General features: G+C 39.0%; 1 protein-coding gene across 14 annotated transcripts in view; it reads right to left on the reverse strand.

Annotated features, from left to right (window-relative positions):
• FHIT (fragile histidine triad diadenosine triphosphatase) overlaps positions 1-24,008 on the reverse strand; it is a 1,435,937-nt gene that overhangs the window by 1,136,201 nt on the left and 275,728 nt on the right. The window contains exon 3 of one of the 14 annotated variants that reach the window (XM_059390067.1): positions 9,500-9,650. The exons of the other annotated variants lie outside the window; for them this stretch is intronic. The gene's annotated coding sequence lies outside the window, so the exon portion shown is untranslated. The remainder of the gene's footprint in view (positions 1-9,499; positions 9,651-24,008) is intronic. 14 annotated transcript variants of the gene reach the window in all.

Here is a 24,008-nt window from a genome sequence, read left to right on the forward strand (position 1 = left end):
CTCCAAATGTATGTCTGCAGTTGAATATTAGGACAAAAGGAAGTGCAAATAAATCCTGAACTTTACTTAGTAGATTGGTTGTTGGGAGTGGTATTGATGTAGTAATTCTGAAACTATTTTCTATGTGTTACGGGATAGAGCAAATGAATCAATACATTGAGCTCTCATTGTGGAATAAAGAAGATTTTTAAAAATGTAGAATGAGGGAACTTAAAGAAGAATCCTGTGATGTTGGATTTGAATTGTTCCATTTTAGATTATTAGTATACATATAGTACACATGTAATTATCTATAATAATCTATAATTCAACTACTTATATAGTTGATATATGGATGCTTTTATATATATATATATATATATATATATATATATATAGTTGAGATATATATGTTGATCTCTCTCTATATATAGATATATGTACATATATATCCTAGAAGCAAAGTCACCCAAGTAGCAATGAGACCACCTACTAGCCCAAGATTTGTTTCTAAATCCTCCTCCCCTCCAACCCCAACTAAAGGAAGCCAGGCTGGGCTCTGTGAAGAAATGACTTATTCTTGATCAGGGGTAGGGAAAATATAAACTAAGCCTAAAATATCTTATTTTGCTCAAGGGCATACTCAAAAACTAATGGAGACATGTCAAAAGGACATAAAAGCTGGCTTACAGGGGATCCCACTGGCTAAACAGAAGATCATTTAAAACTCACAAAAGAATAAGGAGATGTTTATATGGTTATATTTGTTTTGTAGGACTTCCTTGAGCTATATACTTAGGATTTGTGCATTTTTCTATAGGTTTGTTATCCTTCAATACAAAGATCATAGTGACTTAAAAAAGAAAAAAAAAGCTATGATACAAGCAGCAAAGGAACATATATTTTATTTTAGCTGAAAGAAGGGCCACACTATGAATACATTGTTCCAACTATTATGAAAATTATGGAGTCCTACTATGGGATATGGCGGGGAGGGTGAGGGAGCTCTTTTATTATCAAGAAATGCCAGGTAATAAATGTGTAAGAATAATACAATTACAAAAACACCATTAGGCAAGACTCATCAATGGATGACAAAACCAATGGATGAAAGGTTCGTAAACAGGATATATACTCAGTCTCAAAGTATTACCACACAGATTGCTTACTAATTACAAAGCAAAAACACAATTCTAAAAAAAAGCAACAACAACAACAACCACATATAACTTCCAAAAATGGAGAGATCCAGAGAATATTATCTTAATCAAATAACCAAACAGCATCACCAACAATGGAACAAACAAATTAGGTGTCTCTGATATGGTGTAATATGAAATATACAGTATCGATTAGGTAGTATTTTGGTCAAAAATGTTGAAACTAAATCTAACCATGAGGAAACAACTAGGCAAACCCACACAGCATGGCACTCTACATGACACTGGCTTGGAATCATCAAAAATATCAACTCATGAAAGACAAACAGAAGTCAGGGAATGATTCTAAATTAAAAGAGTCGAAAGACATGCAACAACTAAATTAAATTTGTAACCCCTGATTCAACTTAAAAAACGAAAATAAAAATAAGGAAAAAGAGATATTATAAGGTACAGGGGACATTAACAGAACATTTGAATATATTTGATAGCATATCAATATTAAATTACCTGGGTATAATAATGGTGTTATTACATATTGATCATATTGATGGTGTTATTACATATTACTATTACATATGATTATATATGATCAATTTTGATCAAATTGAACATTAAATGTTGGGGGTAATATGCTGTTTACAGATGAATTGTGAATGCTGTTTTTAAAAGTATATAAATGAAAAAAAGAAAGCAAATGAACAATTGTGAGAAAACATTAATAACTGAATTCTTGTGCATAGAATTTGGATTATCTACTGTTCTTGACTCCTAGCTTTTCTTAAATTTAAATATTTTCAAAATAAAAGCTTGGGGGGAAAATAATTGGGATAAATCAAGGGCAACTACCATTTTTTAAATGCCCTCTTTATGTCAGGCCCTATTCAGAGGCGGTTGCAATAATAATTCATTTAATCCTCATAATTCTCTGTGACTGATATTAATAATATATCCATTTCACAGATGAGATAATTAAGTCCTATTGAGGTAGAATAACTTGACCCAGCTAGTATGCAGAGTAGTTAGAATTTGAACCTAAGTAATTTAGATTCATAGTTTGTTGTCACAGCCATGACACTTTTCTGCCCTTCAAAAGTAATAAATCAGGTTACTGCAATACACTTACTAAATAATATGAAATAATCTGATTAGTAGAATAACTGCATTAATCATATCAGCATAATGATTATATGCATCTGATATCTCTTATGTGTCCAACACAGAATTCTGGAGGATTCTATTTGTTCTGATTAGTTCTAATTCCTGTGCTGGAAAATAAAATCAGTAATAACTGGGCACCAATAAACAGCCTGAAGTCGGGGAGGGAATGTTAATTTTTATAAAGACAGTGTTCAAAAATAGTATCTTCAGCTAATAGTATTATTTTTAAAATAGAGACTATACGAAAAATCAAAGGATCAATATTTATATCCAGTAGGCTAGTCAAAGAAAAAGGAACAGAAGTACAAGTGCTTTGAGATTCAGATTGTGTGAATACCATTATTAAGTGGTCCATTGCTTAGATGGTAGCCACAGAAGGCCCTGACGGAGGAGAGATTACATCGTTAGTCAATTAATCAGTTTTCTCTCGCGATAGCACACCAGGGTGCCCTCTTTAACTCAACAACCAGCTCACCAGCAATATCTAAAAGAGAGGAAAGTCATAGAATGAAAGAAGTAGACATGAAAAGCTGTAGAGAAAAGAGGCTGAAACAGACAAAGGTAGCTGTGCTATGAAAGAAAGTGAGAAGTGGAAAGGGAAATGTCAGGAATCAAAGGTTAAAAGAGAAAAGATCAGGATTTTTAAAAAGAGATACAGAAGTATCTTAAGAAAGAAATGGGATCAGTGAGGAGATAAAAATCATGACCAGAGCTGAAGCTAAAAGCACAAGGCAAGATATGGTGAGTGCTGTGAAATGTGTAAAGCCTGACGATTCACAGACCTATACCCCTGTGGCAAATAATACATTACATGTTAATAAAAATAATTAATAATTAAAAAAAAAAGACAAGGCAAGAGGCAAAGAAGCAGTAAGAGAGCAAAGCCAGTCACTTCATCGCTCGCTCATTTATTCATTCAGTGAACACCTATAAGGCAGAAGGTACTCTTCTGATTTGAGTGTCTGAGGGACACAAAGATCAAAATCAGCAGGGTCCCTTGCCCTCAAAGAGCCCAGATGCTCATTGTGGCACATTCCTATTTTTCAAAAGTAATTCTAATGATTGCTGCCACACCTTAGTTAATTGTAATAGTTAATTTTATGTGTCAACTTGTCTGGGACACAGGGTGCCCAGATTAGAACACTATTACGGGGTATCTGTAAGTGTGTTTCTAAATGAGATCAGCATTTGAGTCCGTGAACTCAGTAAAGCAGACCGCCCTCCCCAATGTGGATGGGCATCCTCCAATCCCTTGATGGCCTGAATAGAACAAAAAAGAGAGAATTCTGTACTCTCCCTGACTGTTGAGTTGGGACATCAGTCTTCTCTTGCCTTCTACTTTGACCTACATCATCAGTCCTCCAGTGCTTAGAACTACACTACTGGCTCTCCTGGGTCTCTGGGTTGCAGACAGCTGGTTATGCAACTTCTCAGACCTCCTGAGCACATGAACCAAGTCCTTTATATATATATACATATACATATACATATACATATACATATACATACACACACACACACACACACACACACACACATCTCTCCTATTGGATTTGTTTCTCCAGAGAACCCATCTAATACACAAATATTCTCACACTCAACATATACTTCCAAAAATTATGGCAATTACATCACCTATGAAAGAGAGTACTTTTTAATGGCAGCTGTCGTACTGAATGAGTAAATTTGTTTTAGAAAGGAGACATGTTTATATTTCTGATACATGGATAGTATACAAAACAGAATCTTTAACTGGTGCTCCATATGGATATTTTCAACTTTGAATATAGCACACTTCATATTGGCCCCTTGTTTTGTTTTTGTTTGTTTGTTCATTTGGGTTTTTTCATCATCTTATTCCAGAGAGGTGAACATTAACAAAGGACAAGGTAAGCTAAAGAAAGAAGAAAGATGAGGAATTTAGGGACCAGATTTTCATTTGGTTAGCGATGTCCCACAGGACTTTGATTGAAAAAAGCAGTAATGATGAATGGAATGAGTATCTGTCATATAGTATCTGAGAGTGAATTCTTGTAAAGGAAGATACAACAAGGAAGAAGCTCCCAACCAGATATCCTTACCTAGTACATCACATATAAAGGTACCTAAGTGGTATATGATTTGGGAAAATATAGAAATTGCCTTTCCAGTATGCCTCTGTGTATGATCTCAACTCTTATTAAGGTCGACAGACTCCCTGAAAAGAGCTGAATTCAAGTTTGAATGGGTGTTCCATACATCCAATTTAGAACACCCTCTTTCCCTGTGCCCCAGATCTACAAGAGAGGGTGAGGGGCATGGAAGAGCACCCATTATTTTTGACTGCTCGACATTTGATTCCTGTGGGGGCACTTCTCCTCCCCAAGTCACTGTGGTTCTTCTGGAATCTCATTGGAGGGGCCTCGTCTCCCCTGCCAGAGGCAGGAATGTGAGTCAAGCTAAACAATTCGTATCTGCAGGTGGGGGGGATTGGTATGAACCGCTGGAAGAAGAGGGGGCTTCTGAGATCTTGGGTCATAGAATTCACACAAGTCTGAAGCTATTTGAGGAGCGTTTTTTCCACCACAGGACTGAGACTGAAAGGAAAATTAACAGAGGAGAAACGGGCTATGAAGTGGGATTAGAGCACTGAAAAACTGACCAGGAATCTATTACAAACTAGGTCCACAAGTCCTTTTCTAGCAATGTGGTCGTCTGTAATCTTTTTACAAAGAAGACTCTCTAAATTATATAACCCTCAAGGACACACAAAACCTACATCCACCCCTGGGAGAAACAGTTTTAAATATCAATGAAGCACCAATTACCATCCATAACAAAAGCCAGTTTCACCCAAAGGATCCTACAATTATGTGAGCCAATATTCACCCTTTTCTTTTCTCTTGGGATAATCTGAGATTGGTTTTATCCATCTGTAACTGAAGGTTAGCAGAAAATGCCACCCCAAAATATGCCTCCTTGGCATAACGATTATTTTGGGCTGATTATTTTTAAGAAACTGCAGACACAAGAGAAGCTCTAAACACAGGGTAGAAGTTACCCGTTTGTAATGGATGTCTACATTTATAAAGGAAATCTCCATTCTAAGAATCCCCCTCTCTGTAGTAGGAAGAGAACGATAGCGCTAAATCATAAGACAATCTTGCAGTGCCTGGCTAGCTCAGTTGGTAGAGCATGTGACTCTTGATCTTGGGTTGGTGAGTTCGAGCCTCATGTTGCATGTGGAGATGGCTTAAGTAAATAAAACTATTTAAAAAAATCAGTGGCACCTGGGTGCCTCAGTCAGTTAGGCATCCAACTCTTTTTTTTTTTTTTAAGATTTTATTTATTTATGGGGGGGGGGGGAGAGCGAGCACAGGCAGACAGAATGGCAGGCAGAGGCAGAGGAAGAAGCAGGCTCCCTGCTGAGCAAGGAGCCCGACCCTAAGACCATGATCTGAGCCGAAGGCAGCTGCTTAACCAACTGAGCCACCCAGGCGTCCCAGGCATCAAACTCTTGATCTGGGCTCAGGACATGGTCCCAGGATCTTGCAATTGAGCCCTACCATGGGCTCCACCCCCAACCAAGAGTCTGCTCTAGGTTCTCCCTCTCCCTCCCCCCTGCTTCTTTCTCTTTCTCAAATAAATCTTTCTCAATAAATAAATCTAAAAAAAAAAAATCACAAGATAGGGGCACTTAGGTGGCTCAGCTGGTTAAGCAACTGCCTTTGGTTCAGGTCATGATCCCAGGGTCCTAGAATCAAGTCCCTCATGGGGCTCCCTGCTCAGTGGGGAGCCTGCTTCTCTCTCTGCCTGCTACTCCCCCTGCTTGTGCTTTCTCCCTCTGACAAATAAATAAATTAAATCTTTTTAAAAATCTTAAGACAATCTTATCAATGGAATAGGCACTAACTCTGCAGAAGAAATCTTATTCTTAAAAAAAAAAAAAAAAAAAGAAATCTTATTCTTATTCACTGTGCTTTTTGTGGTAACCTCCCATCACTGCCTACTCTTCTGTCTCTTTCTCTTTAGCTGAAGATGGTAGTTGGCCTTCGCGGGGAGCTTTACCCAGTTTTCCTGGGTATCTCCCATGTACATAAGAGTTATATAACGTAACAAAAGTTTGTTTGTTTTTCTCTTGTTAAAATGTCTTTTATTACAGGGGGGTCTGAGCTTAAAAACTTAGAAGAGTCGGGTGAAAATTAGTCTTTCTCCCCTATACAGTTGAAAGCATCTGGAGATTTTAAGATGAAAATGAAATAATATATCTTAACCTCTGTCAGGAAAAAAAATGGGAATCAATGCTATTTCAACTTTCAGAATATCTATTATACGCTATTATTTTATTCTTTTTCCACAGCTCAGAATGTGGTTTACAGTAGCTCAAACATCAGATTTATAACCAATTATGAGGAAATAAACCGTAGGGCAGTCTTTACATATTTTGCAAAGATACTCCTTTTGATTGACTATAAATGATAATAAGGATTAAGGGTGACACCAAAAAAGTCTGACTTCATGATATCCTTTCACACTATTGCTTTCATCCAACACGTGTTTTTTTTTTTAAATTTCTCCACAGCACTGAGGAGTTACTCATTCTCTACTGAGAGTTCCATTTCAATTCTCCTCTGTCTGCTCATCCATAGGATTGCTAAGGAATCAATTCCCAATACTTAAAACCCCACCATCAGTGCTTTGACACCCATAGTCTTCCCCGAACATATTACAATTAGACATCTAAGATTCTTAGAAATCTGCAAGAAAAGCATCTTTGGAAAAGTTTCATTTAAGCAAGACTGCCTTCTTGGGATTTCTTGTTGAAGAAGGTAATCTAAAAAGTGATCGACATTAGTAGAGGGTATGCCACATTTTTTTATTAGAAACATGCAAACCAATAAAGGTCTAGAGATTTTCTTCCATAGGGTCCCCTAGATGCATGACTCAAGAAAACAAGGAAAATGAAACTTGGCTCTTATTAAGGACTTTTCAAAAGCTACTTATAACTACAAATGTTAGAAAAAGTTAGATATTTATCACAAAAGAAACAAAATATTACATGTCCAAAAGATCAGGAAAGCAATCAAAATGGACGCGTTGTCTATAAAATGATCCATTTAAAATGACAAAGGAAATCGCCATGCTACCAGAGAGTAACCAGTTCTTACTCTGAAGAACAGCAGGCAGTGGGAGAAAAATGAATTCCGTGATTTTGAAAAAAGTCACTATTCTGAGGTGGAGGTGATTCAAGTCCTAATCAAGTCCTGCCACCACTCCCAACCCCTTGCACCCTCACCCAAAGGAACAATAAAATCTATACTAACCCCTTCAAAAAGTTTGCAGCCAAATGATCTTGCCCTAAGGAGCTACACACAGATACACATATAGACACCCACCCCTCAATCATCTCCACATCTGCCTCCACCTCTACCATCATCAACCATGTTGGTAGTAAAGGAATTAGAGAACTAAGTAAAGCCTCCTGGCTAGATGTCCTAATAGCTTCATTTAAACCCACAAGTGGGGTCCTTGTAGGTTACTGGCTCTGGCACCAAGAGTACTGACATTTCCAGCCCTGTTTGATTCTTTAACAGTCAAGAGAATATACAGGAGTTTCAACCGACAAGTACAGAGACATCTGGCAGTCTAATTTCAAGGTAGGTTTTCGATCAGAGTCTTTTGTGGTTTTTAAAAGAAGTATTTTATGCTATTCTGATGGAAATCTCCAACAATAGTAGCTTCTGTCCGATAGATGCCCTAGAGAGTGAAACAATGAGTCTAAAGCAAAGGGAGAGGCGCAAAATTATTTTGTTGCGATAGGCAACACACAGTGAAAACAAGAGACTGCTAAAGTTTAAAAGGATAATCTATATTTATTCTGGTAAAGACTTTCCCCACGTCAGCACTTTAAATACCACTGTAAAATGCTGACAATAATTATGTGAATGTTGCTATAAAAAATTAAATCTCTCAACTAATGGATTTCAAAGGCACTTCCGCTCCTGCCTTAAATACACACACACACACACACACACACACACACACACTGACGCGCGCGCGCACACACACATTTCATCTTCTCTGTCAGGATTTCCCAAAATCAACTATGCTACAAGAAGGGCTCTATACTCTACTACTACTGCTCCAAAGGTTGTGAGCCACAGTGCCTTGAACCAGAGGCCTCAAACTTGGGCGCACTGGGTTTCCCAATGGGAGGTGTGGGGCGGGGTGCACAGGCATTAGGAGCTCTCACAGATCAGGTCATCCTTGTCACTCACTGAGTGACAGGACTACCGACGGAACCTCGCTGAAGTCTGGCTTCTCCATCTGTGTACTGGTTATAGCCCCATTTGTTACAGGGATTCAATGAGGAAATGTATGTAAATCACTTAGGAGAGCCTGGCTCACAAGGAAGCGTTCAGTAGGTAAAGCGGATGCTATTATTAATGATTGTCACAGAGGAAGCATCTTAGTTAAACAGAGGCCAGTCCTAGAGGCATGAAGTGACTCAGGAGGAGAGTAGATATGAAGAAAACACAAGTAGCCAGTACCTTGATCAAAACTGACTGTGTATTGTTGGAACTGGAATGTCCATTGTTAAGATGACAGACCCAGCAGAGGATTTGGAATTTGGACAGAAAGGCAAATAAGACCTTCCTGGCTGCGGTAAGCAACTTGTTAATCTTCAGATGGATAGTTTTCCCTGCTTTGCCCTTTGCTACTCCCAATTTGGCCCACACACCAGAACACTGGCATCATCTGGGAAATTATTACAAATGGAGAATCACAGGCCCCACCCTTGACCTGCTGAATTATAATTTTAACAAGATCCTTAGGAGTTTAACAAGATTTGTAAGCACATCAGAGTTAGAAAAGCACCACTGTTTACCACATAATTCATTGTATAGCTAATCCCTTATGAGGTGTGTTACTGTGATCTTTGCTGCGTAATAAACCACTCCCAAACTTAGTGACTTAAAACATTAAGAACAGGGGCGCCTGGGTGGCTCAGTGGATTAAGCCGCTGCCTTCTGCTCAGGCCATGATCTCAGGGTCCTGGGATCGAGCCCCGCATCAGGCTCTCTGCTCAGCAGGGAGCCTGCTTCCCCCTCTGTCTCTGCCTGCCTCTCTGCCTACTTGTGATCTCTCTCTCTGTCAAATAACATAAATAAAAATCTTAAAAAAAAAAAACATTAAGAACAACCATGTATTTGCCCTACCTCTTCAATGTGGGCAGGGCTCAGTAGAGTGGCTCCTCTCTGTTCCAACACTCATGAGGCAGCAAGAGGGACTTCCTCTCTTTATGGGAGACAAGGCAGGCAGACACAGGAACAGAACGATTTGCTGGCAACAGTCTCTCACACCGGGTACCTCAGGTAGACACAGTAAAGTGTCTGTTACTTTTTCATTTCCTTCCTTGCCCTGTTCTCCTGATTTGTGGAACATCCACTTTGTTTCAATTACACAACTATATGCAAGTCCCCTTTGGGAGCATAAAGAATTTTTAGGCATGATATCTCCCCCAAAGGAACTTGTAATAAAATGGGTGAAACAAGGCTCAGATATCTCGAAGCTTTAGTAACAATAAAATACTGTAATAATAAAATATTTAAGTAGCAGTGCAAGATAATAATAGAAATGCTGTCCTAAGACAATGAACCATTCATTTAATTAATTTTGCATGCAGAAACCACTCTAAATGTTCAGAAAAAAGAATGGAAGTGGAGGAGCAGGTCCACAGAAGAAGGAGGGAGGTGTAGCCCGAACAAGATTTGCACGGGAAGAATAAGATGGATTTCAAAAAGGAAGGCCCAGTGAAATATACTTGGAGGATAACATAACCAGGGAGCCAAGGGAACAGGGTCATAGGGATGCAGGATGAGTGTCTCTGCGTGTTCTTTGGTGATGATTTTAAATTCAATGTTCCTGAAAGAATTTCCTGCCTCATAACCTCTACCTTTACTTCTCCCCTTAGATATGTTCATAAGCCATTTGTGGAATCCCCACCAGCAATATAACCCTGTATTAATAATGAAGGGTTTTTACTAACCTTATAAACTTTACTATACCTTGGGGCAGGGGGGTGAGGAGGAAAAACAAACAGAAATGTAGGCATCGTCAAATGGCAACTTTTAAACTTCACTGTTCATTGTATGGGAACTAGCACTTTTGGTATTGTTAAGCAGCAACTTGTAAATTTCACTCTCTCTTAGAAAATAAAAATGGAATGAAAGGTGCTGCTTAGAAGAGACATATAAATTTCAATCTCCACTGCAGGAAAATAAGCTCTGATTACACTACATAGTTCATACTCCTCAATGTGCCAAACACTTGTTTTATTATGCATTCATGTATAATGAGTTAGTTTTCCAGCAACAGAGAATGAAATTTATAAGTTGTTATTTAACTTTTCTAGGAATGTTTTTTCTTCCTTCTCTTGTTTCCTCCTCCTTCCCCCCCAAAACACAACATGAGCAATGGGGTTGCTGAACAGTACCACCCATTCATTCCCTCTATAACCATGATTATAACAACTTAACACATTGTTCTCAGGGCTTTGGATGCCACATATAACAGCAGAGTATGACACAATTTAGGACCACACATTTCAAACAAGTGCTCTTTAATGTGTTGGGGCGTAGAGAGGGCTTTTAAAAAGTTGATAGTAAGCATTATTACTACTTTCTAACTTCTATTTGTGGTTGAAAAGGACCAGGCTTAGGACACCAGGGACTCCCTAGCATTTTCATAAATGGACCCAACAGATATTCAGAGCCCGTGGATCTGAACCATTTTGCAATTTAGTCAAACATGTTTCTGAATTGTTATCCCGGACAGGAAGGATGGGAACACTGGAAGAAAGTGGTTGTGCTGTATTCTGTAGAGTCATGGCAAGAAATAAAGAAAGAAGGGGAGTCACCACCTCAATACTAAAAGTGTCAGTGCAATGATATCCTAATAAAACGTGTTCTATTAGAAGTTATAAAAATCCCATACCAAGAAACACTCTCAAAACAGCAGTCAGGTGCAAGGCAGCCCAGAATCAACCAAAGACATCTTTATGTCAGGGAATAAAAAGATACCAATATACCATCTCTATGATTTTCTTAATTTATAATTTTTGAATAGATTATATAAACATGATGCAAAAATTGAAACAATACCAAAAGTACAGTGAAAAGTAAGTCTTTTCATCCATGCTGTTAAAAATATTTTGTAGTCTTCAACATATACATATATACAGATATTTTAAAAATTTCAATGACAACAAATAATAGCATAGTCTAGCCCTTTTTCCTCTTAACGATATCATAGAGATGGTTCTATATAGATACTTTCTTTGTAATGGCTTCACTGTGTTACAAAGTATAGATATTCCATAATTTATTTACCTAATCCCCTATAACTTAGACATTTGAGTCATTTTGAATCATGTTATTAAACAAAATGCCATGATGGATATTTTTGCACACAGATTTTTGTTCACCTGCATGACCATATTTCAAAGATAAAGTACTAGGAATGAAACAGCTAGGTCAAAGGGTTGTGTGCATTTTATTTCGATAGTTATGGCCAAATAGCATCCCAAAGACAATGCACCTATTTATACTTCCATACCTGATACCCATATATCATGCATTGAAGGAATTCTGAAATAACCAAAAGCTCATTATCATTTTTCTGTCAAATGATTCTTTCCCTCGAAGTGGGGGGTGGGGGTAAGTACCATCTATTTTTAATTATAAGTGTAGGTAGATTATAATTACTATTGTCCAAGACTCAAGGCCAGTTCATTACCCACTGCACCATTCTGTCCTCACAGTGCTATAATTCTAACTGGTCAGATAGATCTTTAATTTGCAGACCTCCTCAGAATACAGATTATCTGCATTCTGCAGACATCTGCAAAAAGCCATCCGCAAGTGCATATTTCATGGCTGAATATTTTTACATAACATCAGCTGGAGCCCATCGTGCCAGTGTTCTCGCCAAGTGTCACAACCTGCTCTATTATATCAATAGGCAGCTTCAATTAGTCATTTTCTCCCCATGGTGACGACAGCTGTAATAGCATGCAGTGGTCTGATGAAGTTTGTAATACAAAGTAGAGATTGGGGTACTAAAAGATGATACAAAATTAGAATCGCATTAAAATAAATTCCACCACCCAAGTAGTCATTTGGGGAAATGACAACATTTCTGAAACAGGATTCAAGAATGAATACAAAAATGCAATTACTTTTGAAAAAGATGGATAAATAAATTCACCATGGGAACACATTCCTGCCCCAGATAGAACTCAGGCTTTTATTGACTAATTAGTCATTAAGTGTCATCTCAAAAACAACTATAAATAAAAGAATATTTGGTAAATAGAAAAAAAACCTAAGCCTTAAATAAAATTGTAAGATGAAAATAAATGCCATCAGAGAATGTTCCTGTGAAAGCATGATACAGTAGTAAATAAATTAGAAGGCCTGACAGGGTTCGCACTACCCTCAGAATCTATTCCTAACCTTGCTGCTTTCCTCTCATCCACTAGGGTCCCAGAGCTCCAAGCCATGCTCACCTCCCCTGACATGCAGCCACAGCCCCCTAATTGCCTGCAAGCCTCTCCTCTTGTCTCCTGCAGCTTCTTCTATCCATAGCAGCTGAAATGATTTTTTAAAAATATAAATCAGATCACGTCATTTCCTTCCTTTCAGCCCTCCAGTGGTTTCCTTCTCCCAAATCTAAAATCTTTACCATGGCTAAAAAGACCCTAAGCAGTCTAGTCCTGCCACGCCTCCAAGGACATGACCCAACGCTACCTCCTCATCCCCACTGGCCTCCACCAAGCAAAACCTCAATGCAGAGCCTCAGCAAAATCCAGCTTCGGGGCGGGGTGGGGTGCGTGTTTCCCCAGATACCCACAAGCATTGCTCCTTCCTTCATACTTGTCCTCAATGTCACCTCATTAGAGAGGGATTCTTTGACCACTTAATCTATAAAACAACCCCAAGCTCTCTCAATGCAGGCTTATTGACTTTGCTCATACCACTTACTCTACTTTACATATGAGGAAGTTATATGTGTGTCGGTTTATTATTTATATCCCCTTCTAAAATGAAGTTTCTATGAAGGCAAGAAGGGAAAATACAAATTGTGCATCCCAACCAGACACAAAATCATGCTATGATTGTGAATTATACTTACAGTGGAAGAAATATCCTCTAACATACTTTGGATCAAATTCATTCAACTCACCAAACACTTAATGAGCTTTTAGTTATGTATGGGGTTGCTATATTATGTGTATAATACTCATTACATTGTGTCTATGTATGTGTAGATACAACATAACATAATACATATCTGTAACACTTAGTTATATAGGGGGTTCCAGAAACATAGGTCCCAGGATCTATTCCTGGATATAGAAACTTACACAGAGTTAGGGGGACACTTTGTATGCAAAATACAACTATTGAAACAATAATGTCAAGAAGTTCGAGGAGAGATTTGTATAGGCTAAGATGGTGAAGGAATGTTTCAAAAAGAAAGACGGAGAGGATCTGGAAAAGGAAACCAGAAGGATGAGCACACAGGATGGGCAAAAACATAGATTAAACCAGTGGTCCCCCAACTTTAGGGTAGAAAATCCTTGTGCTACGTGGTCCACTGACAAGGCAGAGCAAAAACTAATAAAGTTATATCCCCTTCAATCCTCTTTTAGTTTTTCAAATTCATTCAGTGAGAAAGTATTAATTAGTGTTAATATGTCAAGACACCTTTACAAGACTTGCTAATCTGAATTACATCTCTTTATTTTTGTTATATTTTTCTTTAAAGATTTACTTTCCTATTTGTGGTGAGGTGATCTATCTTCTACTTAGGGAAAATATATGAGTTTCTTTATCTATAAGCTTATTTAAGTAAATGAAGTGAGTTATTTTAAAGCCAGCCATTAAGTCAACTACAGATCTCGTAGCTGGGACACCACCTGCCCAGATCCAACAGAGCCCATCTTCAAAGGAAGCAAAAGGGGCTCAGCAGAGAAGAATGGGAAGGTAAACCCTTGTCAAAATGCAAGACGCTTCATGGCAGGCTAAGGATTTTGAAAAATATTATGTAGGCCTGTAGTTTCCCAGCTTGCTATAAAGCCAAATTCCTTTGAAACATCCTTTGTATGAGAGTGTGGCATGTCCCTTACTTTCAAGACAGCATGAAATATAACAATCTTCAATTCCATTATACAAACTTAAGGACGAAGTTAAAAAAAAAAAAAGGAAATACAATTTCATAGTGCATGTGAATAAAGGAGGCCCCCATTTATACAGAGGAGAACCTACTAGGCACAACGCTGAGTAGAAAGTGGATGCAAAATGATAAATGGAAGATACCCAGCACACAAACAAAACTATTTTTCAAATGTCTGCTGGGGATTTATTTACGGCTATCTAATTACTAACACTATGTTGGGCTTTGTGCTGTACAGGGTGTAGATGGGCTAGACTTAAGCCTCAACTTGCCATTCACTAGCTGTGTGAGTTTCTTATATCACTGAACATAGTGTTCTCAATAAAATGGGGGATAATAGCGGTAATCACCATAAAGCTGGGCTGAGACGCAAATGAGTAAATGTATTAAAGCTCTTAGCATCATGTTTGCCTACAACAATTGTGTGTCTATGCAGAGGGGTGGGAGAGGCACATGTTGACCAAGAACATGTTCAAGAGAAACTTTGGAAGAAAAGCTTAAAATTGCTGAGATTCGCCATTTAAATTGCATTAACTTAATACTTCATGACTTGGCCAAAAAAAAAAAAAATACCCATGTTATTCTATTTTATTGATACAATATCGCAAAGACATATAAAGAAGGAAAATTATCTGGACTAGTAGAGGCAGATGGTATTGGTGTGTTGGAGATGGTGGTGGTCGAGGCAGGTATTGTGCTTGCAATAAAAGGGAATTGGCAGTAGAGGCCATCTCGAGAAGGTGATATTTTAGATGAGACCAACCTGAAGCCTCACAGGAATTAGTTAAGGAAAGAGGTACATGAAGGTCCTCCTCCCCAAGGGAACCCAAACTCATGGCTCTGGGGGAGAGAAAACATCACAGGTTCAATGAACCTTCAATGAACCATAGGATCAAGATGAGAATGAGAAAAGGGGGCTTGGGGAGGACTACTGCTGAAGAGGTAGAACTTTCAGTCATGTTTAAAGAGCTTAAATTATGAGGCACCTGGGTGGCTCAGTGGGTTAAGCCTCTGCACTTAGCCCAGGTCATGATCTCGGAGTCCTGGGATTGAGCCCTGCATCAGGCTCTCTGCTCGGCAGGGAGCCTGCTTCCCCTTCTCTCTCTGCTTGCCTCTCTGCCTACTTGTGATCCCTCTCTCTCTCTCTCTGTCAAATAAATAAATAAATTCTTTTAAAAAATAATAATGAGCTTAAATTATATTTTCCTGAGGGTAAAGAGAAGCCCATAAATGATGTTAAGCAGAGAAAAGGTGATCCCATGATCAGACTGTCATAATTAGAAAACCATTGCTAAAGAGAATGGGGAACCATTGAAGAGTTTTGAGTTACCATAAAAACGATTTATAAAATGTCGCACATAATTTTTTCTTGAGTTAACTGTATACATGTAGAGTCATTCAATAACTCATTAAGGTGTTTGCCTAGTACCTACTATAAACAAGAAACTGTGCTTGCATAAGGATAGGAGAAGAAAACTTAATCAAAATAAGCAGGGCTAAGACTTGAAAGGCGAAGGACATTGCTGAGAGGTGGGTAAAATTCCAAAGTTGGGAATCAGCGGAGCACATGTGAGAAAACACATTCCAGGATGATTAAAACATGTAATCCCTGGAGAGCATGAAACCATTCATGCAACAAGAATTTACTGAGCACCTCTTATGTGCTAGCTTTGTGCAGGCACTGGTGATACATTGATGAAGGAGAAAACACTTAAAATAAGAAAGACAACAGTAACTTTTGTCATTGCAGATAACAGGAGGCTGATTATTAAGAGTCTGAGAGTCGGAAAAACAGAAGTAAAGAGCAGTGCCTTAATTTAAGGAGGCCTGAAGAGGCAATGAAATATTTTTAATTAAAACTTCTCTGCTGAGAATAGACAGTCTCTAAAAGCTTGTGTAAACCATCAATGAGTTACATGCAAATATATTAGTGATGCTATAGCTTTTAAAATGACATTATACCTTCTAAAATGTCAAATAATTTGGAATGTCAAATACCACCCCTGCAAAAAAATTCCAATCATGCATTGTCTGGTCAATCCCAAATCAAATCAAACTACTTAAAGGTGAAATGCTCATTCCTTACACTGTAGAAGAAATGCCTCAGTTGTAGTCAGATCTGCCCTTGTCTTGGTAGAACCTTGGTGCTGATGTTGACCCAGCAAGTCAGCGAAGGTCCATTTGGGGCAACTCAAGAAAGGGAGAAAACATGGTCCCTGTCCAATGCTAACCTTTCCAACTCAGCCCCTGGTCATGCTAAGACATCACAGTGTAATAACGGTAATTTAATAATGTAGTCAGCCGGGCTCAGCCCACATGAGAAAGCCCAGGAAAATAAATGAGGCTTGCAAGCCAAATAGAGAGAAACTTCTCTGGGCAGTGCCTGCAGCAGGGAGATACCTGGTAATGAAGTACCTGCTGTCTCCACTCATTATACAGGAGGTAAACCTTAAAAGAGAGCCTGGAAAGGTAAAGGTCTCAACATGGAAATAAATAAATAAGCTCACCGGCCATGGCGAGATCTCTGAAAATGACTCGGAAAGACTGCCCAGAGATTTTTCTGTGGGGATGTGGCAAAGTTTCATCAGATGTCAAGGGAGGTAATTATGTGCTTGGGCACATTTGCCGGATAAATTGGCTTCCTTACCTTCATCTGCCCATGTGGGCACCAGAGACAGAAACCGTGTTTAAACTCTGCTGTGTTCTCTCTGGCTTTTACTATAAAAAAAGAAGTAAAAATGTGTCCTGGGTGCTTGGCAAATCAGTCAGGTGTTAGATGGGGACCCATTATCTTTGACCTTCACGATTTTGCCTCTTCTGACACGCAGCAAATCCTCAGAAACTCTTTCAGGTAAAGATATAAATGATTTCTGGGAAGTGCTCACTTTCAGGAGGAAGCTCTTGTTTTGGTAACATAAAGTTGAAGTGATTTCTTTATTTTTAATTTCAATTAGTCTGTTACTTGCCCAATTTTTAAAAAATTCACCTAGAATGGGATGCTTGGGTGGTGCAGTTGGTTAAGCATCTGACTCCCAGTTTTGGCTCAGGTCAGCTCCACATGCCACACTGAGTCTCTTCTCCTGGAGTCACCTGGGTGGCTCAGTGGGTTAAGTCGCTGCCTTCGGCTCAGGTCATGATCCCAGAGTCCTGGGATCAAGTCCCGCATTGGCCTCTCTGCTCAGCGGGGAGCCTGCTTCTCCCCCTCCCCCTCTCCCTCTCTCTCTGTCTGCCTCTCTGCCTACTTGTAATCTCTGTCTGTCAAATAAATAAATAAAATCTTAAAAAAAAAAAGATTCTCTTCTTCCTCAGCCCCTCCCCCCTGCATGTGCACGCATTTTCTCTCTCTTTCTCCCAAATAAATAAAAATCTTTAAAATAATTTACCTTAAATGATAGAAGTTTTGTTTACTATGTTAGTCCCATGTAAAGCTAACATCCATCCCCCTCCTTTATCTGCCGTTCTTCTCCAATTACTAAGACACTGGAACATTTCTCCATCTTAGCTTCTGTACAGAAAAATTCTGACAGGTAGCTCTGGCATTCTCTATCACTTCTGAAACCAGTAATGAAATGTCAGAGGAGGAACAGTTAATTAAAACTGTGGGATCCACTATGCATCCTCTCAGAGTCAATAAAAGTGCAATTAAAAATACCTTTCAACACATGATATAACTAGTGTAAGTCACATTTTTTAATAACATTTGGCTTTTAAAAATCAAAAATCATTAATATGAACCAAATGCTCAGTAAACACTGCTTCATTGGCTATGAAACACCTTTAGCTCAACGAGTGCAGCAGATTTGATACTGAGTGCCATTAAGAAGGTGTTGTCTAGTCATAAACCAAAGAATGTGTCTATAATCTGCAGGTAATTTGTGGGAATAAAAAATGTACCTGAGTCTCCCACACAGGCTTACCTAAGCTGTGGTAGGTAGGGGTGTCTGGGTGCCCCAGTCAGTTCAGTGTCCGACTCTTGGTTTCAGCTCAGATCATGATCACATGGGTCATGGGATCGAGACTCACATCAGGCTCTTCGTTCAGCAGGGAGTCTGCTTGAAGACTCTTTTCCTCTGCCCCTCCCCCGACTCTCTCTCTCTCTCTATCTCTCTCTCTCTCTTTGAAATAAATAAATAAATCTTTCAAAAATATTTATTTCACATTCTCAGGTTACTTCATAAGAGCGAATTGGCATAGAACAGCAGTTGAGAGTTCAACTCTGGGCTCAAGCACTCTGTGTTCCAACCCTGCCTCTGCCACTTACTAAACAGGAGGCTGCAATCACTTGGCTTCATTTCTTTGAATCCCTCTTTCCTTATCTGCAGAATGAAGAAAATGCTCTTCACTCACAGGGCTGCTGTGAGGTTTAAATGAGATAATATGCATAAAGCATATCAAATAGTGATGAGGACCTTGTAAAGGTTGCATACATATATAAGCTGTTCTTACTTGACATCTTATTCATTTAAAAATTATATTCCTTAGGGGTGCCTGAGTGGCTCAGTGGGTTAAGCCTCTGCCTTTGGCTCAGGTCATGATCCCAGAGTCCTGGGATCGAGCCCCGCATCGGGCTCTCTGCTCAGGGATCCTGCTTCCTCCTCTCGCTCTCTCTGCCTGCCTCTCTGCCTACTTGTGATCTCTGTCTGTCAAATAAATAAATAAAATCTTTAAAAAAAAATTACATTCCTTAAAAGGGCCTGGTGACTTAAGAAATTCATACACTTGAAGTATATTCATTTATTTTGCCCTACCTCACTATTCATTTTTGTTTTGTTTTGTTTTACATAAAAAATTAGGGAGATGATATTTCGGGGTCCCTTAGTTCCGAATGCTGCCTCTCATTTTTAGTATAGATCTCTGTTAAGCAAAGGGGAATGAGGGGGTAAAAATTAGCTCAGAAGCTGCCAGCTTCCTTTGCTTGTAAACTTAACTCCGTATGACTCAAACTGCATTCCCCTAAAGCACTTGTGAAAGCCCCCGATTTATAGAAGTATTTACGTTGGGGCTTGGGGTTTGTTTTTTCAGGTTTATCTCTGGGAGTCGCTGGCTAGAGCTAACAGTCCAGCAATTTTATTAAACTCTGTTCAATTTCAGCATTTTTTAAAGAGTCTATAGAAACCACACTGGCAGTGGCTATTTAAACTTCCCAGTGGATGCCAAAAATAATAAAAGGACACTTAAATGACCATTTTTGAGCAGAGCCAACAGCATGTGGCCTAATTATCCAACTACATGAAAAATCCTACAGATTTTTAGCAGAGTGTAAGGGTTTGATATGCACAATTCAGCACACAAACGGTCACCTCACTGGGGTGTGCAGAGCTTTTCAAGTCTAAATAGAAGGTCCAGGTCTATCGGGGTAAGTTTCTCCTCTGTTTTCCCTTCTGATTAACTCATAAGAAATGCTAAAGAAACAGATAGTAACAAGTTGATATAGCTAAGCCACTGATGAGTACAAGTAAAGAAGTATCATGTGCTAAGGGCTCTCCTTCATTTATTTCCATTAAAATCTTCTGAGGTAGGGATTAGTATGCACAGAGGAGGAAATCAAAGCTCAGAAAGGGTAAATGCCTTATGCCAGAGAGCAGGATCAGAGCTGGTGTCCTGGCTTTTCTCCATTTACCTCTTGGGATTCTTAGTCTGCTCTATTGGTGGTCTCCCTCCTACAACCCTCTGCGGACTCAGATCCCAAGCCCACTAGCTTCCGTTGGGTTAAGCAATGGCAGGCAGCTTTCCCTAATTATTCCTATCTCAGAATCATCTCCCTTTTATTTTGTTCTCCTCATCATTGTGTAAATATTATCATATACTTGTTTGTGAATTTATTCAACAATAGTTATTGGGAGTCTACCATATGCTAGGAACTCCGTTTAGATGCTGGGAATATTGTAGTAAGGAAGACTCACATGGTCCCATGCCCTACTTATTTTCTCTTCTTTTCTTTTCTAACTTAGATATTAAATATAAGGGATTTCCAGGCGCAGCTGGTTAACCATCAAACTCTTGGTTTCAGCTTAGGTCGTGATCTCAAGGTTGTGAGATCGAGCCCTACCTCGGGCTCTGCACAGAGTCTGAGATTCTCTCCATCTCCCCCTCGTGCTCCTGCTGTTCCTCTCCCTCTCTCTCAAATAAATAAATAAAAATTTAAAAATATATAAGGGATTTCTGAGAATCAGATACCATGACTTCTATAAATCTTTTGGACAGTGCTGGACACACTATGGATACTCAATAGTTGATGGATAAAAGAACAATTGATGGATAAAGGAAAGTCATCTGAAGTACCTACAGGAGCAGCATAGAAGGTAGCAAGCCTAAGACTCATTAATTTGCTGAGCAAACCCATAACAATGCTGCTCATTAAAGTAAGAATTAAGAACAATAATATGATTTCACTTACATATGGAATCTAACAAACAAATAAACATAAACAGACCCAAAAATAAAGAGAACAAATCAGTAGTTGCCAGATTACAGGGGTCAGGAGGATGGGCAGAATAGGTGAAGGGGAGTGGGAGACCAGTTATGGAATGAAGGAGTCACAGGGATGAAAGGTATTGCACAGAGAATATAGTCAATGGCATTGCCACAGCACGTATGGTGGCAGCTGGTCGTTGTACTTGGTGTGAGCAGAGCATAACCTATAGACTTCTTGAATCACTGTGCTGTATGGCTAAAGCTAATGTATCATTGTATGTCGACTATACTTGAACAAATAGAATTTAAAAATTAAAAATAAAATTTTTTATGAATTAAAAACATTTTTTTAAGAATGAAAAGAATGATGATATTTGATGTTAAAAAAGGTGAAGTAAAATGAGCATTCTCATAAACCGCCAAAATAAGTATGAATCACTGCCACCTCTCTATGTGGCAATTTGCTAAAACACCACAAGCAAGCCTGTGACTCAAGTAACTAGCTTCCAGAAACAAATCTTAGGAGCATACTTAACTACAAAGCCAAATATATAGTAAGAAGTACATTCAAGAGTAATTAGAAAAAATGTTAATGGTAATAACCTGAGTGTTCAACCATAGGGGATTAATCAATTAAGGTACACCATATAATGAAATACTACAGATTATTAAAAATCATGCCCTATCATATAGTTCAGGACATGAACATATTCACAATCTATTATGAACCAAGAAAGGAAGATACAAATATGTAGAATATCTGGTTTTTATATATGCAAAGAAATTTATATATGCAAAGAAAAAACTCTAAAATATTGCTGTCCCAAAGAAATATACTAAAGGCACGTTTTTAATTTTAAAATATGTAGTAGTCACATTTAAAAAAGTAAAGGGAGGGTTGCCTAAGTGGCTCAGTCGGCTAAGCGTCTACCTTCAGCTCAGGTCATGATCTCAGAGTCCTGAGATCGAGTCCTTCACTGGGCTCCCTGCTCACTGGGCAATCTGCTTCTCCCTCTCCCTCTGCCCCTGCTTGTGCTCTTTCTCTCTTTATCAAATAAATAAATAAATCTTTTTTTAATTAAAAAATAAAAATAAACAAGTAAAGAGATCTAGGTGAAATTCATTTAACGGTATTTTCTATAACCCAACATACCAAAATAATAATAATTTTTTTTCTATACTAAGCCTTCAAACTCTGCTGTGTAGTTTATGCTTGGCACATGTCAATTCAGTCTTGACACATTTTAAATGTTCACAAGCCACATGTGGCTAGTGGTGACCATACTGAACAGTTCAGGTAAGCCTTAAAAAAGCATGCTTGAAGAAAAAGAATTTGGATGAATTTGTTTTCTCCTCTCCCCCCTTTTCTACAATCACCATTTATAATTTTACTATTGGCATATACTATTTCTATAATATGAAAAACAAAGTTTTTTTTAATATTAGGAACAGAGAGGTTTTTTCTGTCTCTAGAATACTTTTTGGCTCATCCTCTCTGCCGTTCAAGGACTACACACTTCCCAGAACTACAAGACTGCTCTCTCTTCTTTCCCTCCCTTTACACACACTTGAAAAAGCTGTCTCGCTTCAGTCCTCCAGCACTCGAGTAGGGATCAAATGGTGCTGCTGTTCAGAGTGTCTGCTAAGCCGGGCCCTGCTTTCCACGGGGGCCACCCGGAATCTGTTAGGACCCCAGGCACGGTGTTAGCAGCTCCCTCGGGTGTGTGGAAGGGCACGGAACGGGACCAGAAACTGCTTAATTTGAGGTTAATTAAATAGTGATGACAAGCCTTAATCTCCAACTCGTCGTCAGATTGTAAACACTGATCGCAGCTGCAGCAATCTGCAATAACCCTATTGAGAGAAATCTTGACCAGAATGAAATGAGTACATTGGTTACCCATGAAGCGGAGAGGCAAGATCGAAGAAAGCTATGCCCTTGTAAAACCAGGAGAAACAGAGACCCAGAAGGAGAGAAATTAAAGGCAGAATATATTGAATCTGATTCCTGCACAGCCCAGTTTAAAAAAAAAATCTCTGGAGGTTGAAAGAAAAGATGGAGAAGCTGACCCATCAGCTGTGTAGGAGGGAGACACTGAAATAGCTCCACCTCTACTGACCACCGATGGGATGTCCGCGGGGGCATCTGGAATAGGTGGCTGTTTCCCTGGAAGTGAGCTACAGCAGTTCGCCAGAGGTGAGGGAGCAGGGTGAGGGTCAAGATGTGCTGGGAATTTACTATGGTTTAGGTGTTTCACAGGTAATTGATTGGCAATTCTCATAATGATTTTATAAAGTGAGTATTCTTATTTCTGCATTTTAAAGAAAACACTAAATCTCAAAGAAGTACCCTACCTTGTCTCAGGCCATGAAAAACAAGGACAGAGCCCAGATCTATCTGAACACGACTAACTCCCTAACATCAGTTCAAAAACCTGGGGCTGCCCTGTAAAGTGGGGCAATATCAAGGAAGTGATCAAGGTGAACAGACAGGTTCATGAGAAAGATGGACAAAAAAGAGCCACAATTCCCCTAAGAGGATCCAGGTAGGAAGCTGGAGGGCCTGGTAAACAACAACAACAAACCAAAGGAAAACAAAAACAAAAACAAAAAACACCCTGCAAGCTGAGGGAAGGTTTTTAAACCAGTGCTCTAAATGCACCCCTGAAAATGCCCTTCCTGGCCTCAATGGGCTGGAGAACATTTCCACAAGCCTCAGGGCCCAGAATCAGCATGCAGCTGTGACGTCTTCTGCAAAGTTCCTGGTGAGAGACTTAGTTTTTCTGTTAACAAAGCAGAATGCATTGGGGGTGAAGGACCGGACACTATGTCCTGTGGAAAGAAAGTTAAAGGAAATGAGAGTCTTAATTTGAGGATGAGAAAAACTGGAGAAGGGAAAGAACCATGACAGTTGTTGTCAAATAATTAAGGGACTAACAGGGAAGGTTTTAACCCATGCATTCTTCCCTAAAACTTTTTGGGACAAAACAGGCACTTATTCACATGTTACATTCCCTAGCATTGAGATTGTGCTGGAGAGATACCAGTGATCGACAACAGACACAATCTTGTTTT

This window comes from Mustela nigripes, chromosome 2 (assembly GCF_022355385.1).
Source record: "Mustela nigripes isolate SB6536 chromosome 2, MUSNIG.SB6536, whole genome shotgun sequence".
NCBI classification, from domain to species: Eukaryota; Metazoa; Chordata; class Mammalia; order Carnivora; family Mustelidae; genus Mustela; species Mustela nigripes.